The sequence below is a fragment of the Hippopotamus amphibius genome, chromosome X (genome assembly GCF_030028045.1).
Source record: "Hippopotamus amphibius kiboko isolate mHipAmp2 chromosome X, mHipAmp2.hap2, whole genome shotgun sequence".
NCBI lineage: Eukaryota > Metazoa > Chordata > Mammalia > Artiodactyla > Hippopotamidae > Hippopotamus > Hippopotamus amphibius.
The window spans coordinates 89049219-89067256 of record NC_080203.1 but is presented as its reverse complement, the minus strand read 5'-3'; the positions used below and the strand labels follow the sequence as shown (position 1 = coordinate 89067256).

The 18038-nt window shown below is 37.3% G+C and overlaps 1 pseudogene; it reads right to left on the bottom strand.

The window, feature by feature from the left end:
- Positions 1 to 8979: 8979 nt before the first annotated feature.
- LOC130842267 (60S ribosomal protein L7-like) lies at positions 8980 to 9727 on the bottom strand (annotated as a pseudogene).
- Between the last annotated feature and the right edge of the window lie 8311 nt (positions 9728 to 18038).

The following is an 18038-nucleotide window of genomic DNA, read 5'->3' as shown; positions in this document are numbered from 1 at the left end:
AGCCTCTCCAGGATAAGAAACCAAGCCAAGGACTCACCATCAGACCATCAGACCTGGAATACCTATAGATTTGGGTTAATTCCTCTCTTCTTGAGGTCCCCAAGATATCCTGAAATTCCTGGGCCTGCATGGAAGTGATGTTCCCTACTCACCTGTAAGGCTGCAAGGAACACTGTAAACAAGGTACCAGACTGGTTTTTCCAAGGATCTTTCAGTGGCTCCATAAAGTCAGCATTAGTTCCTTAAAGCTGTCTGGTCATATCTGATTTTATGCATATTCTCAAAAATGACATTATAGTCAAAGCCTTGGTAATATGATCAATGTTCCCAATTGTGTCCTGTTGTAAGGAAAACAGATTCTTATTAAACTTATGCAAATAACTATATTGTCATGAAAATAAGAATACTTGGTAAGTTTCTGAATTCTGGAGGGATCAGGTAGGGAAAAGAAGAAAATGTTTTGATTCTATTTACAAAGGTGTACTTTACAAAATTGTTGTGCCTCATGGATAGCTTAAGAGAAAAGAGAAAAGAGTTTCCTTAAATCCGGGGTGGGGGTGGGGGCTGCATTAAGGAACCAGCAACGTTTCAAAGAAAAAGTTGTAAGAAAATTATAATCATCCTCATCAGTGCATTTAATTGCATGTTAATAATTCTTGTTCTGCTTGAATAGTTTTCCCATTGGTTCTGGAAATTCTTACCCCATTCAGTGATATGATCTTAAAGTTATCAGAAAACTGTGTTCTAGCATATTTGTCAGAGTCCTTTCCATGAATCTCTCTGAAGATGATGCATCTTGGCAAAAGCATCAGGGTAAAACAATAACTGTCTGTAAATGACAAAAACTCTTTAAAAATGGCCATGGCTAAAGATCTGATGAGAGCTCATTGATAAGGAAATGTGGTTATTTCTGTGACATACAATAGTTTAGGGTAGTAATTGGACAGTGAGGGTGTTGATGAATTTCTAGAATCTTCAATCAATTTCTGGAATACCTATATTAGTAACATATATCCATACACATATAACCTATAAACGGTTTATCATCACTTATTTGATGTTGCTTCTCATGTAATTTAACATACCAAATAAGCCAATTAGACTTATTAAGTTTAACATCTCAAACTTAAATTAATTAAGTTTAACATCTCTCCTTTACGAGGAGAGAGAAAAATCCTTTGAGATTTTTCAGGGGCTCTCTGGAAAATCTCAACGTTACTTTGAGGTCCAAAAGACTCCATTTAGAATTTGATTTGGGGAAGTTGTCAAAATATCAGAAGGTTTGAACAGTTGACTAAATAGGATCACTGATCATTATGAGCTAATACTTAAGTATCTGTTTAACCCAAGTGACAATAGAAGCTTTTTAGAGGCAAGTACAGAAGGTTACATAGCTGGGAACAAAGCTTAGCTCTTCCATTATTGAGAAGACTTAGTTCTACCAAGCAATCAAAGTCCTGATAAAGACAACATTAAGCACAGAATATTATTTTGATAAGATACAAAATCTTTGCTTTCTAGGCAGATTACTTAAAAGGTAAAGAAAAACCTTTCACAGTCTCCTGTCAAGAGCAGACCAATAGTCCAATAAAATTTTGTTCTCTTAATACAGAGCAAAAACCACATTCTAGTTTTGCATCACTGTACCTGGGTAATAAAACTCATTCCTTAAAACTTAAATTCATTCCAATCTTAGCCAGCTTGACCACACATAGATTTTTTTTTTCACCCCAAGGTCCCCTTTCCACAACTCTTCTACTCATTCAGATTTTTCCTCTTTTTCATTCTGGAACAATCAGTCATTCAGTGTTAGGACAAAATTATTCTTCCTCCGCCCCCGGAAAAAAACAAAGAAACAAACAGAAACCACGTCCTTCATAACTTTCCTTATCCACAAAATACGTTTTACCTTTTTTAAAACCTACTTTTCACACACAGTTGTTTCCTTATAGCCTTATTATATCTAGTAGTAGTTGTAATTACATATATTCATAATAATTGTTAACCCTTAGAAACCTTAACTTCTAGTGAAACTAAGAAGCAAGCATATATGGACAGTCTGTTACACTAGCATTCTGTAGATTGCAAGTTCATGAATACATTTCATAATTTCTAGAAGTATATTATTTCTCATAGTAAATTTTTCAGTGTGGCATAAGGGGTGTTTACTAAAAAGCCCAGATATCTTTAGTTCCTTTGTAATAAGAAGCCAAAAGTAGACAAACTTGTGTCCAATAATTAATGCTACAGTATTCTATTTTATTTGGAAATAATCTACATATTCCATGAATATCCATCGTTTAACTTAACTTTGCACAACTTTAAGGTTTCAAGTTACCAACAAGATTTTGGAAACTATTTTTAAGAAGACAAACCATAGAACATAATTATTGTTGAAAAGTTCACTTATAAACTTTTACTTACAACGAATTTATCTGTTCTTAATAATTTTGTTTAGCTTATTCATGGAAATGTCACCAGACACTGAACAGCTAACAATCATCTCAAGTTATTTTTCTTTCTGACAAATTTTTCAAGGCATAAACAGGAACTTATGACTAGTACACCCAGGTAGAATAAAAGTTTTATGTCTGCATTTTTCTCATAGCTTTCATTTTCAAATTTTCACCATGAGACAGGTATGATAATGTGAAACTCATTAGTTTATAGAAGAACATCCAAACTGTGTTTCTGGCAAATGGAATACATTAAGGTTACCTCCTCAGATGGCTAAAGCTTTTTATTGATATCTGTGAGAAAGATTAAAATTTCTTTCATTTCCTTAATTTCCAAATAGGTTTTCTCCTCCTCCTCCTTCTTCTCCTCCTACCCCTTTTTCTCCTCCTCCTCCTCCTTCTCCTCCTCCTTCTTCTCCTTCCCCTTCTCCTCCTCTGTCTCCTTCTCCTCCTCCCCCTCCTCCTCTCCCTCCCCCTCCTCCTCTCCCTCCCCCTCCTCCTCTCCCTCCCCCTCCTCCTCCTCCTTCTTCTTCTTCGTCTTCATCATCTTCTTTTTCTTCTACTTCTTCCTTTTGATAATTACCTCCCTGAAGTTTGCATTTCAAGATATCGCTCTCTGTTCCTAGAGAAGACCAGGTAGAATATTTGCATCTCACAGGCACAGATAAAAGATGTAAGTTTTTCCAAGAAGGTCTTCTGGTCCCTAAGTCCAGATCGTTTACAATATCAGAAAGATTTTTGAGATGAGTAGGAGAGGTTGGCGTATTGGTAGAAAGAATAGATGGACTGTGAATTGTCCCTGACACCTCATTTCTGTTCCTGTAAAGACTCTATCTGCAAGGCAAGTAGAGTTGTTTTTAATTCCTCAAAGAATTGGGTTGCAACCTGAATGATATCAAGAGGCTGATCCACCCATACCTTCCATTTGCTTCTTTGTATCAGGGAGAAGATCTTCAGCTAAGATGGAAATCAAAAGATCCCTATTTTCTAGATTTACAGCTGTGTATCATTGGAATGTTTTAGTAAAGCCTTCCATAACAACTACGAGAATGTTTTTCTTTCCCTATGGGTACATGGTTTCATTTCATGGTTTCATTTCATTTCATGGTTTTATTTTCATTAGGGGAGAAGACCTAAAAACAAATGCCCTAGCAGGCTCTGAATAGCAGCTTTCAATTTGGTGAGCTTATGAACACAGAGTTACTTTTCAGAAAATTCTTTTGGCTATCTTGTCAGGTTTCAGCCAGGACAAACAATAAATATTCCTGGCAGTATTGAACAACTTCATGGATGCAGGAGGCATCCCCAAAGACGGTGCAAAATATACTACCTTCCCAAGATGTAGAGCCACTCCCAAAGATAAACAAAAGAAAGACAACTCCCCTGAAAGCTGGCAACAGTCAGTAGGACCCTAGCCACAAATGGAGTGCAACCCACAGTGCAACCAGCCACATTTTGGGGGTTCCCAAACTGACAGTTGAGCTACTGCACACACAAGAACCTGCATGCATCAGACAAGCAGAAAGCCAACTTAAGTTCTCAGGACACAAAATGAGAAAAACAAGAAGTTAATAGCTGTCCTTGGGAGAGAAAGAATCGACAAGCAATAGCTAACTGAAAATAAATTAATGAGTCACAATTCAAAGATCTAATTCTTACACATGCTTTTTTTTTTTTCCCTGCCAATCTGAAGTTGGAAAGGAAGAGACAGTGCAAGTTTCACTTTCCTCTCTTGGCCAGGCAGCACAGATAGAGATGAGGGAGAGCAGAATTTGGTAAGAATTCTCACCCTTTGCTGGCTTCTGCCAGTTTCTCCAGGACACTGTCTGCAGGCTCCAGAGCAAGTGGGGTGTCCCTGTTCATCTCATCCTGGTCAGCAGAAATTGTATAGCGGCAAAAATAATTTTCCCTCTATCCTTTATAGTGAGTACTTGGCTGAGAGCCTTTTTCTCTAAGGCACTTCGTGAATGGATGAGCTTATCTAGGTTAAAAGTTCTCCGCTGTGGACACTATAATTCAAGATTATCTTCGGTAAGTTGACCCTATTTGTTCACACAGAAAACAGAATTTTATTCACCTGAGGCCTCACACTGGACAACAGCCAAGATATGGAAGCAACCTAAGTGTCTGTCAACAGGTAAACAGATAAAGAAGATATGATGTGTATATATATATATATGTGTGTGTGTGTGTGTGTGTGTGTGTGTGTGTGTGTGTGTGTGTGTATATGCAACGGAACTTTACTCAGCCATAAAAAAGACTGCAATTCTGCCATTTGCAGTGTCAACTACAATTAGCATTCGCCATTGGCATTTGCCATGAGCATTTGCCATCTACCTCTACAAAGATTAAATCATGAGCTGCTGCAGCTGCTGTCAATGCCCCCTGAAAGGTGTTCAGGGTGGACAGCTGAAATGAGGCACTCTGTGCTCTGTGAAAAACTGGCAGAACAGGTCTTTAGATTAGTTATATATTTTCAGGAGCCAACTTTATGGGCCCAATTTTTGTATCTCCTCATATCTAGAAAAACACTAAAATCCTTCATGGTGATGACTGCTCCTTGTGACTAGCAGTAACCTTCTGTAAACAATATGTGCTTGATTGAACATTTTTTTTTCTTTCACCAAAACCACATATATACTGAGCTTCCCCCCTTGCCTCTTTGGAACAGTTTCTCAGAGCTATCTGGGATGCTGTCTCCCAGGCTGCAGTCCTAATTTTGCCCCAAATAACACTTAACTCACAACTCTCACGTTGTGCACTATTTTTTTGTCTATAGCAACAATGTGGATGGACCTAGAGAGTATTATGCTTAGTGAAATAAGTCAGACAGAGAAAGACAAATACTCTGTGTTATCACTTATACATGGAATCTAAAAAGTAAAACAAACAAATGTGTATAACAAAATGTAAACAGATGCACAGATATAAAGAACAAAGTAATGGTTACCAGAGTGGAGAGGGAAGGGGGAGGTGGCAAGATGGGGGGTTGGGATTAAGAGAAATAAACTACTATGCATAAAATAGATAAGCAAAAATGATATAGTGTATAGCACAGGGAAATATAGCCATTATTTTGTAATAACTTTAAATGGGGTATAATCTAGGAAAATACTTGAATCACTATGTTGTACACCTGAAACTAATATAATAGTGTAAATCACTTTTAATATGCCTCACTTTATAAAAAGATAAACTGAGGCATATTAAAAATGTTAAGAATTTGAGCAAAAATCGATTTGAATCAGGCAGCACCAAACCAGAAGTGGTTAGGAATGCTCTGCTGACAGGAGTCAGGGAGAAAACGTCTACAGAGAATGTGGGTAAGCAAAGAAAGGACATTTTTTATTGGCTATAGCTTGAAGTCTAGTTGTCTGTTTGTGAGTAGTTGCCGTTAGTGCTTTGATTTTGTTACCTTGGGCATTTACAGGCTTAGATTTTGGTTTGCTTATGTGGGTTGCCATGGCATTAGAGCCACATCAGTCTAATGGCCTCTGTGTTTAATTAACTTAATATACTTATCCTCAGATGCTTAGGACTTATATATTGCCTACTCTACCAAGAATTCTTGATTTTGCCTTTCCTTGGTTTTGATTTTCCTTGGCTTTTAGGCCTAAACCCTTTTGTGCTTTACTAAAATGGCCATAAGGAAACACAGCAATTTGCTCCTTTGCCCTAGAAAAGGAAGGACAATGGGAATAATGAGGTTTATCTAAAATTCTACAAATTTTAATTAATTAAAAATATTAGGAATGATCTTTTGTTTTCCAAAATCATGGGAAAACACTGAAAATTAAATGAAATGTTATCTTCCTTAATTTTACATAAGTAAAATATCCTAATAGAAATACACTTCAAAGTTTGTATACTTTTCAGATTAAAAAAAAACATGGTGCAAGCTTAAACACAAAGACTGCCAGAATAACTATCTAATAAAACAATCCTTTTTAGGATTCTAAGGTCACAAATCCTTCTCCCATTTTGTTCGTGAAAAGTCTAAACAAAGCACTAGAGGTACTGACTCAGCTACATAGGAATTGTAAGAGGTGTCTTACTGATTTCAATCTTTCATTAGATGCAGTAGCCAAGGCACATCCACCTTGTCTAAGTGCAATAGCAGTGAGAGCCAAACATGAAAACTTGAGTTAACTTAGTCCTAGGGTCTCCACTAAACTTAAGGGTTCTTCAAGCTGTACAGAATATTCTTTGGGCAGAAACCCTTTAGCATTTCTTGGCAGTTCACATGGCTAAATTAATTGCTGTGGCCTAGTCCTGCAAGCTGACAAAAGGTGAATGGGCAAATATTTATACGGATTGCGGGACTTCCCTGGTGGTCCAGTGGGTAAGACTCCCTGCTCCCAATGTAGGGGGCCCGGGTTCGATCTTTGGTCAGGAAACTAGATCCCACATGCATGCTGCAACTAAGAGTTTGCGTGCCACAACTAAGCAGTCCACAGGCCACAACTAAAAGATCCCATGTGCTGCAATGAAGACCCGGTGCAGCCAAAATTAATTAATTAAATATTTTAAAAATATTTATGCAGATTGTAATCATGGTTTGGGGTGCATCTATAACTTTGGAATATTTTGGGAACAAAGTGATTTGAGGACTGCTGTAGGAACCCCTATAAAATGTACAGCAATTTAAAGAACTTTGACATGCTTGCTAATTACCTGAGGAAATTGCCATAATAAAAGTGGAGTTTCAAAAAATGTTCTTATGTATTGCTCACAATAGCAGAGATAAATTAGCAATGAAAAAATGTGGATGGGGTAACTTTATAGTCACTGCCAAAGTGCTCATATGATACCTCCAGCTTTGCCACCAACATGCACAAAATACACACCTAGGCAGCCTCTGCATGACCTAATACCTGGAGATTTGGTCTTCTGAGAAAAAAAAGTCATCAAGGAAAACCTGCTCTGGAGCCTCAATGGAGAAGCCTTTATCAGTTACCGTTAATGACATCACTTTGTCCAACCTGCAGAAGACAGCTTCTGCCCAAGACATTTCATTTTTCAAATCATCAGCACCCATTTACTCCCCACTTTTACCACTAATATTCCTTATCCTGCTTAAGAGAGGTAACTGTTTCTCCTTTGCCACCTAAAGCTTCAACTTTGGTTCAATCTTCTCACCTTACAGATAAAAATTATATGATACTTAATCATAGAATTATCCCTCACTTTCTGACAGTGTCCAATTAGAGAAAAGCTCCACTTCTTGAGCTCTCCTTCAAATCACCTAACAGAAGCCCAAGTCCTGTAGAAAAGACTGTAAGTACTTTCTGATTTTTAGTTAATTTAATTTAATTTAATTTAATTCATTGAAGTATAGTTGATTTACAATATTGTGTTAGTTTCAGGTGTACAGCATAGTGATACAGTTGGGCTTTTTTTGCAGATTATATTTCATCATAGGTTACTACAAGATATTGGCTGTAATTCCCTCTGCTACACAGTAAATACTTGGTGCTTATCTATTTGTGTATAGTAGTTTGTATCTGCTAATCCCATGCTCACAATTTGTCCCATCCCCCTCCCACTTTGGTAACCATAAGTTTGTTTTCTATGTCTATGTCTGTTCCTGTTTTGTATACAGATTCATTTGTATTATTTTACTCCACAAATAAGTAATATTACATAGTATTTGTCTTTCACTGTCTGACTTATTTCACTTAGCATAATATTCTCTAGGTCCATCCATGTTGCTGCAAACAGCGATATTTCATTCATTTCTATGGCTGAGTAATATACCACTGTATATATACAGTGCTTCTATGATCATTGCGGTGCATGTATCCTTTTAAATTACAGTTTCTTTTTTTCCTGGATGTAATATACCCATGACTGGGATTGCTGGATCATGTGGTAGCATTATTTTTAGTTTTTTGAGGAGCCTCCATACTGTTTTCCACAGCAGCGGAACAAACTTACATTCCTACCAACAGTGTAGGAGGCTTCCCTTTTCTCCACAACCTCTCCAGCATTTATTACTTGTAGATTTTTTGATGATAGCCATTCTGACCAGGGTAAGGTGATACCTCATTATGATTTTGATTCACATTTCTCTAATAATTTAGTGATGTTGAGCATCTTTTCATGTGCCTGTTGGCCATCTGTATGTCTGTTTTGGAAAAATATCTATTTAGGTCTTTCTCATTTTTTTTTGTAATTTGTAAATTGAACCTTTAATCATGAACAAAGGCCTGTAAAATAGGCTTTCTTAGAATAGACCCATTTTGGCCAACTCAGAATTGAGAAATCAGGATTTTCTTTTTGTACAGGACAATCTTCAATAAACCCAAGGAATGTTTTTCATAGGATACAAACTGGACCCTAAGTTTTGCATACAATAGGCTGTTGATTTGACTTAATTTTGTCACACCAAGATTTGCCACAATAGTTAGGGGACAGAAGAGGAAATAAAACAAAAAGTCACCAAAACAACAGTAGATTTCAATTTGAAAGCAGTCACTGTTTATTAACTGACCAGATCACAAAAATAATCATGGTAGATCCCTTAGTTCATCCTTCTAATAAGCCTGTTGATCTGGTTTTCCCTGTCACCAGCATCTCCACCTTCTACAAAATGAGTGGTCTTTTTCATCATTCCACCTCGTGGAGAAGACAATTTCAAGGGCCACAGGAAGTTGTTTGCTTCTTTGAAACGTTTTCCAACAGTATAGATCTCATGAATCAGATCCTCCATGCAGACGATGCCATATTTGACAAGAGATCGAGCAATCAACACATTATCCATCAGGGCGATTTTGCTTCTTGTTGATTTTGCCATAACCATGCTTGTAGATTAATTCATTTACTGACTTCAGGTTTGGGCACCCCCATGCAATGTATGGTTCCACGATTCTCAGCATGTTAATCGAAGCCTTGTTGAGCTTCACAAAGGTGCTGTTGAAGATCTGACAGAGGCAAAGAAGCTGCAGGACCTTTCAAACCTTTGGGCTCACACCATTGATACCTCTGATCCTGATGACAAAAGCCAATATGGGTTCTGCGGGTACATAGAAATTGCCAGCTTTTCTTGCCATTCTAGCCTTTTGAATTTCAGGTCCGTACATCTGCCTGCATGCCTTGTGATAGTGCTTAGCTGTTTCATAGGTAAGCTCCCTCCTTGCCTTTCGAAGCATCTTTTAGTCAAACTTCTTTCTCAGGCACTTGATCTTAAGCTCTGCGAAATTCTTTGGCTTTTTCTTAAGGGTTTCTGGCACAGCAGGAACCTTCTTTTTCTTCTCTTCTGCACCCTCCATGGTTCCAGCCGGGAAAGAGCTGCCCATTTTTAAAATTGGGTTGTTTGTTGTTTCGATAATGAGGTGTATGAGCTTCTTGAATAAATTTGGATGTTAACCCCTTTTCAGTCACATCATTTGCAAATATTTTCTCCGATTTCGTAGGTTGTCTTTTTGTTTTTTTGATGGTTTCCTTTGCTGTGAAAAAGCTTTTAAGTTTGATTAGGTCCTAGCTGGTCATTTTTGCTTTTATTTATTTTGCCTTGGGAGACTGATCTAAGAAAATATTGCTACAATTTATGTCAAAGAAAGTTTTGCCTATGTTCTCTTCTAGGGGTTTTACGGTGGCATGTCTTAGATTTAGGTCTTTAAACCATTTTGAGTTCATTGATTTACATGATTTACATGTCCAGCTTTCCCAACACCACTTGTTGAAGAGATGTCTTTTCTCCATTGTGTATTCTTACTTCCTTTGTCATAGATTAATTGACCATAGGTACGTGGGTTTATTTCTGAGCTCTCTATTCTGTTCCATTGATCTGTATGTCTGTTTTTGTGCCAATACAAAGCTGTTTTGATTACTGTAGCTTTATTTTATTTATTCATTCATTTATATATATATATATATTTTACATTTATTTTTGATGTGGACGATTTTTAAAGTCTTTATTGAATTTGTTACACTATGGCTTCTGTTTTATGTTTTGGTTTTTTGGCCGTGAGGCATGTGGGAACTTAGCTCCCTGACCAGGGATCGAATCCGCACCCCCTGCATTGGAAGGCAAAGTCTTAACCACTGGACTGCCAGGGAAGTCCCTGATTACTGTAGCTTTATAGTATAGTCAAAAGCCTGAAAGGATTATGCCTCCAGCTATGTTCACCTGACTACTCAGGATTGCTTTGGCAATTCTAGGTCTTTTGGGCGTCTACATAAATTTTAGGATGATTTGTTCTAGGTATATGAAGAATGTCATGGGTATTTTGATAGGGGTTACATTAAATCTGTAGATCGCTTTAGGCAGTATGGCTGTTTTAACACTATTAATTCTTCCAATCCAAGAGAATGGGATACTGTTTCATTTCTTTGAGTTATCTTCAATTTTCTTTACCAGTGTATTACAATTTTCAGAGTAGATGTTTTATTTGTTTGCTTGTTTTCCTACTTTGTTAAGTTGATCCCTAGGAATTTTATTTTTTTGATGTGATTTTAAATGGGATTGCTATTCTTTTTACTTTCTCTTTCTGATATTTCATTATTAGGGTAAAGAAACACACCAGGTCTCTGTATATTAATCTTGTATCCTGCTACCTTGCTGAATTCATTTATTACTTCTTTTTTTTTAAGCTCTTTATTGGAATATAATTGCTTTACACTCTTGTGCCAGTTTTTGAGGTACACCAAAGTGAATCAGCTGTATTTATACATATATCCCCATATCCCCTCCCTCCCGCAACTCCCTTCCACCCTTCCTATCCTGGCCCTCTAAGTCATCACCCATCATGTAGTTGGTATCCCTATGTTATGCAGCAAATTCCTACTAGCTCTCTACTGCACATTTGGTAGTGTATATATGTCAATGATACTCTCCCACTTCGTCCCAGCTTCCCCTCTGCCCCCTCCCAACCCTGTGTCCTGAAGTCCATTCTCTACATCTGCATCTTTATTCTTGCCTTGTCACTGGGTTCATCAGTACCAATTTTTTAGATTCCATATATATGAGTTAGCATACGGTATTTGTTTTTCTCTTTCTGGCTTACTTCACTCTGAATGACGGTCTCTAGGTCCATCAACCTCACTACAAATAACTCAATTTCATTCCTTTTTATGGCTCAGTAATATTCCATTGTATATATGTGCCACATCATCTTTATGCATTCATCTGTTGGTGGGCATTTAGGTTGCTTCCATGTCCTGGCTATTGGAAATAGTGCTGCAATGAACACTATGGTACATGTTGCTTTTCGGATTATGATTTTCTCTGGGTATATGCCCAGGAATGGGATTGCTGGGTCATATGGTAGTTCCATTTTTAATTTTTTGAGGAATCTCCATACTGTTTTCCATAGTGGCTGTACCAAATTACATTCCCACCAACAGTACAGGAGGGTTCCCTTTTCTCCACACCCTCTCCAGCATTTATTGTTTCTAGATGTTTTGATGATGGCCGTTCTGACTGGTGTGAGATGATACCTCATTGTGGCTTTGACTTGTATTTCTCTAATGATTAGTGATGCTGAGCATCTCTTCATGTGTTTGTTAGCCATCTGCAGGTCTTCTTTGGAGAAATGTCTATTTAGGTCTTCCACCCATTTGTGGATCAGGTTATTTCCTTCTTTAGTATTAAGCTACATGCGCTGCTTGTATATTCTGGAGGTTAATCCTTTGTCAGTTGCTTCATTGGCAACTATTTTCTCCCATTCTGAGGGTTGTCTTCTTGTCTTGTTTATGGTTTCTTTCACTGTGCAAAAGCTTTTAAGTTTCATTAGGTCCCACTTGTTTATTTTTGATTTTATTTCCATGATTCTAGGAGGTGGGTGTAAAAGGATCTTGCTTTGATGGATGTCATAGAGTGTTCTGCCTAAGTTTTCCTCTAAGAGTTTTTTAGTGTCTGGCCTTACATTTAGGTCTTTAATCCAGTTTGAGTTTATTTATGTGTATGGTGTTAGGGAGTGTTCTAATTTTATTCTTTTACATGTAGCTGTCCAATTTTCCCAGCACCACATATTAAAGAGGCTGCCTTTTTTCCATTGTATAATCTTGTCTCCTTTGTCAAAGATAAGGTGCCCTTGTGTGCATGGGTTTACCTCTGGGCTCTCTATGCTGTTCCACTGATCTACATTTCTGTTTTTGTGCCAGTACCATACTGTCTTGATCACTGTGGCCTTGTAGTATAGTTTGAAGTCAGGAAGCCTAATTCCACCAACTCTGTCTTTCCTGCTCAAAATTGCTTTGGCTATTTGGGGTCTTTTGCGTTTCCATACAAATCATAAGATTTCTTGTTTTAGTTCTGTGAAAAATGCCATTGGTAATTTGATAGTGATTGCATTGAATCTGTAAATTGCTTAGGGTAGGATAGTCATTTTCGCAATGCTAATTCTTGGAATCCAAGAACATGGTATGTCCCTCCATCTGTTTGTATCATCTTTGATTTCTTTCATCAGTGTCTTATAGTTTTCTGCATATATGGCCTTTGCCTCCATAGGCAGGTTTATTCCTATGTATTTTAATCCTTTTTTTACAATCGTAAATGGCCGTGTTTCCTTAATTTCTCTTTCTGCTCTTTCATTGCTAGTGCATAGGAATGCAAGACACTTCTGTGCATTAATTTTGTATCCTGCTAGTATCCTAAATTCATCATTTAGAGCTAGCAGTTTTCTGGTAGCATCTTTAGGGTTTTCTATGTATAATTTCATGTCATCTGCAAAGAGTGACAATTTTACTTCCTTTTTTCCCATTGGGATTCCTTTTATTACATTTTCTTCTCTGATTGCTGTGGCTAACACTTCCAAAACTACGTTGAATAATAGTGGTGAGAGTGGGCACCCTTCTCTTCTTCCTGATCTTGGAGGGAATGCTTTCAGTTTTTCCCCATTTAGAATGACGTTGGCTGTTGCTTTTTCATATATGGCTTTTATTATGTTGAGGTAATTTCCTTCTATGCCCATTTTCTGGAGAGTTTTTATAATAAACGGATGTTGGATTTTGTCAAAAGCTTTTGCTGCATCTATTGAGATGATCATATGGTTTTTGTCCTTCAATTTGTTAATGTGATGTATCACATTGATTGATTTGCATATATTGAAGAATCCTTGCATTCCAGGGATAAACCACACTTGATCATGGTGCATGATCTTTTTAATGTGCTGTTGGATTCTGTTAGCTAGTATTATTTTGAGGATTTTTGCATCTGTATTCATCAGTGATATTGGCCTGTATTTGTGTGTGTGTGTGACGTCATTGCCTAGTTTTGGTATCAGCATGTTGGTGGCCTCGTAGAATGAGTTTGGTATGTTCCTCCTTCTGTTCTATTTTGGAAGAGTTCGAGAAGGATAGGTGTTAGCTCGTCTCTAAATGTTTGATAGAATTCACCTGTGAAGCCATCTGGCAATGGGCTTTTGTTTGTTGGGAGATTATTAATCACAGTCTGAATTTCGGTGTTTGTGATTGGTCTGTTCATATTTTCTATTTCTTTCTGGTTCAGTCTTGGAAGATTGTACTTTTCTAAGAATTTATCTATTTCTTCCAGGTTATCCAATTTATTGGTATATAGTTGCTTGTAGTAGTCTCTCATGATCTTTTGTATTTCTGCAGAGTCAGTTGTTAATTCTCCTTTTTCATTTCTAATTCTGTTGGTTTGCGTCTTCTCTTTTTTTCCTGATGAGTCTTGCTAAAGGTTTATCAACTTTGTTTATCATCTCAAAGAACCAGCTTTTAGTTTTATTGATCTTTGCTGTTGTTTACTTTTTTCTTTTTCCTTTATTTGTGATCTGATCTTTATGATTTCTTTCCTTCTGCTCACTTTGGGATTGTTTTGTTCTTCTTTCTCTAATTCTTTTAGGTGTAAGGTTAGGTTGTTTATTCAACATTTTTCTTGTTTCCTGAGGTAAGACTGTATTGCTATAAACTTCCCTCTTGGAAATGCTTTTGCTGTGTCCCACAGGTTTTGAGTTGTCATGTTTTCATTGTCATTTGGCTCTAGGTATTTTTTGATTTCCTCTTTGATTTCTTAAATGATTTCTTGGTTGTTTAAAAACGTGTTGTTTAGCCTCAAAGTGTTTGTATTTTTTACAGTTTTTTTTCCTGTAATTGATATCTAGTCACATGGCATTGTGGTCGCAGAAGATACTTGATAGGATTTCAATTTGCTTGAATTTATCAAGGCTTGATGTGACCCAAAATGTGATCTTTCCTGGAGAATGTTCTATGTGCACTTGAGAAGAAAGTGTATTCTGTAATTTTTGGATGGAATATCCTATACATATCAATTGAGTTGAGATGGTCTAATGTCTGATTTAGAGCTTGTGTTTCCTTTTTTATTTTCTGTTTGGATGATCTGTCCATTCGTGAAAGTGGGGTGTTAAAGTCTCCTACTATTATTGTGTTACTGTCAGTTTCACCTTTTATGACTGTTAGCATTTGCCTTACATATTGAGGGGCTCCTGTGTTGGGTGCATAGATATTTACGATTGTTATATGTTCTTCTTGGATGGATCCCTTGATCATTATGTAGTGTCCTTCCTTGTCTCTTGTAATAGTCTTTACTTTAAAGTCTAATTTGTCTGATATGAGTATTGCTACTCCAGCTTTCTTTTGAATTCCCTTTGCATGGAATATCTTTTTCCATCCTCTTACTTTCAGTCTCTGTGTGTCCCTAGGTCTGAAGTGGGTTTCCTGTAGACAGCATATATAAGGGTCTTGTTTTTGTATCCATTCAGCCAGTCTGTGTCTTTTGGTTGGAGCATTTAATCCATTTACACTTATGGTAATTATTGACATGTATGTTCCTAATACCATTTTCTTGATTGTTTTGCATTTGTTTTTGTAGGTCTTTTCCTTCTCTTGTGTTTCCTGCTTAGAGAAGTTCCTTTAGCACTTGTTGTAAGGCTGGTTTGGTGGTGATGAATTCTCTTCACTTTTGCTTGTTTGTAAAGCTTTTGATTTCTCCATCAAATCTGAATGAGATTCTTGCTGGGGAGTGTATTATTGGCTGTAGGTTTTTCAGTTTCAAGACTTTCTGTATATCCTGCCACTCCCTTCTGGTCTGCAGAGTTTTTGCAGAAAGATCAGCTGTTGTCCTTATGGCTTTCCCCTCATATGTTATTTGTTGCTTTTCTCTTGCTGCTTTTAATGTCTTTTGTGTGTGTTTAATTGTCATTAGTTTGAATAATATGTGCCTTGGTGTATTTCTCCTTGAGTTTATTCTGTATGGGACTGTCTGCACTTCTTGGACTTGATTAAATATTTCCTTTCCCATGTTGAGGAAGTTTTCCACTGTAACCTCTTCAAATATTTTCTCAGACCCTTACTTTTTTTCTTTTTTTTCTTCTTCTGGCATGTCTGTGATTCGAATGTTGGTGCACTTAATGTTGTCCCCAAGGTCTCTGAGAATGTCTTCCATTCTTTGTATTCTTTTTTCCTTTTCCCACTCTGTGGCAGTTATTTCCACCATTCTATCTTCCAACTCACTTACTCGTTCTTCTGACTCAGTTAATCTGCTCTTTATACCATCTAGAGTATTTTTAATTTCAGTTATTGTGTTGTCCTTTGATGTTTATTTGCTCCTTAGTTCTCCTAAGTCCTTATTAATTGTTTCTTGTATTTTCTCTATTTTGTTTTTGAGATTTTGGATCACCTTTACTATCATTACTCTGAATTCTTTTCAGGCAATTTTCATATTTCCTTTTCATTTATTTGGTCCTGTGTGTTTTTATCTTGCTCCTTTGCCTGCAAGGTGTTTCTTAGTTCTCTCATTATGTCTAAGTTACAGTATTTGCTGTCTCCTTTCCCTATGCTGCCTAGTAGCAATTCCTCTTGTTTCTGCTCTCTGCCCCAAGTGTTGGGGTTAGTCCAGTCTCTTGAGTAGGCTTCCTGTTCAAGGGTCTGATGCCTGCTTTCTGATGTGTGGATCTGAGTCTTTTCTCTCTGATGAGGAGGGCTGTGTCAGGTGGTGTGTTTTAGGGTGTCTGTGAGCTTAATATGGCTTTAGATAGTCTGAGTGCTGATGGATGGGTTTGTGTTCCTGTCTTGTTTGTAGTTTGGTGTGAGGTATCCAGCACTGGCAGCTGCAGACAGTTGGCCGAAGCCAGGTCTCAGACTCTGAGAGGGGGCTCTGTGAATTCTCTGGGGTTAATCTTCCCTGTGGCAGAGGACTCTCTAGTGGTCTAGCATCCTGGATTTGGTGCTTCCTCCCCAGAGTCTCCAACTTGGCTTCTGGTCGAATAATCCAGACTTCAGAGGTAGCTCGGCGGTTGCATGGGCCCCTGCAGCCCATGGGGTTGGCCCGTTTATTAGTTCTTATAGTTTTGCTTTCGAGACGTTAGGGTAGAGTGTCATGTCATCTGCAAGTAGTGACAGTTTTATCTCCTCCCTTCCTAATTGGATACTTTTATTTATTTTTCTTGTCTGATTGCTGTGGCTAGGACTTCCAATACCATGTTTAATAGAAGCACTGAGAGTGGGCATTCTTGTCTTCTTCCTGAATTTAGCAGGAAAGTATTCAGCTTTTCACTGTTGAGTATCATGTTGTCTGTGGGTTTGTCATAAATGTCCTTAATTATGTGGAGATATGTTCCCTCTATAACCACTTTGGTGAGAGTTTTAATCCTGAGTGGATGTTGAATTTTGTCAAATGCTTTCTCTGCATCTATTGAGAAAATCATGTGGCTTTTGTCTTTCCTTTTGTTAGTGTGGTGTATCACATTGATTTATTTTCATAAGGTGAAAGATCCTTGTGACCCTGGAAAAAAATCCAATTTGATCATGGTGTATTAACCTTTTTATGTACTGTTGGGTTCAGGTTTGTTCCTATTTTGTTGAGGATTTCTGTATCTATATTCATCAAAGATATTGGCCTGTACTTTTCTTTCTTTGTTCTTTGGGGTATTGTTTTTTTGTTTGTTTGTTTTGTGTCTTTGTCTGGTTTTGATATCAAGGTGATGGTGGCCACATAGAATGAATTTGGGTGGGTTCTCTCTTCTTCAATTTTTTGGAATAGTTTGAGAAGGATAGGTGTAAGTCCTTTTTTTATTTTTTTTGTATGTAAGGTATAATTCCCCAGTGAGGCTCTGTGGTTCTGGACGTTTGTTTGCAGTGAGTTTATTTTTTAATTATTATTACAGATTCTATTTCACTTCCAGTGAACAGTCTGTTCAAATTATGTGTTTCTTCTTGACTCAGACTTGGCAGGCTGTCGGTTTCTAGACACTTGTCCATTTTTTCTAGGTTGTTCAATTTGTTTGCACAGAACTGTTCATACTGTTCTCTTACAAAGTTTTGTATTTCTGTGGTATTGGTTGTTATTTCTGCTCTTTCATTTCTCATGTTGTTTATTTGGGCCCTCTCTCTTTTCTTCTTGGTGAGCCTGGCTAGAGGTTTGTCAATTTTGTTTATCTTTTCAAAAAGCCAGCTGGTGGTTTGTGGCTTTATTGATCTTTTCCATTTTTTAAATCTCAATTTTATTTATTTCCTCTCTGACCTTTATTATTTTCTTCCTTCTGCTGACTTTAGGTTTTGCTTGTTCTTTTTTATTGTAACTCTTTTGGTGGTAGATTAGGTTGTTTATTTGAGATTTTTCTTGTTTCTTGAAGAAGGCCTGTATCACTATGAACTTTC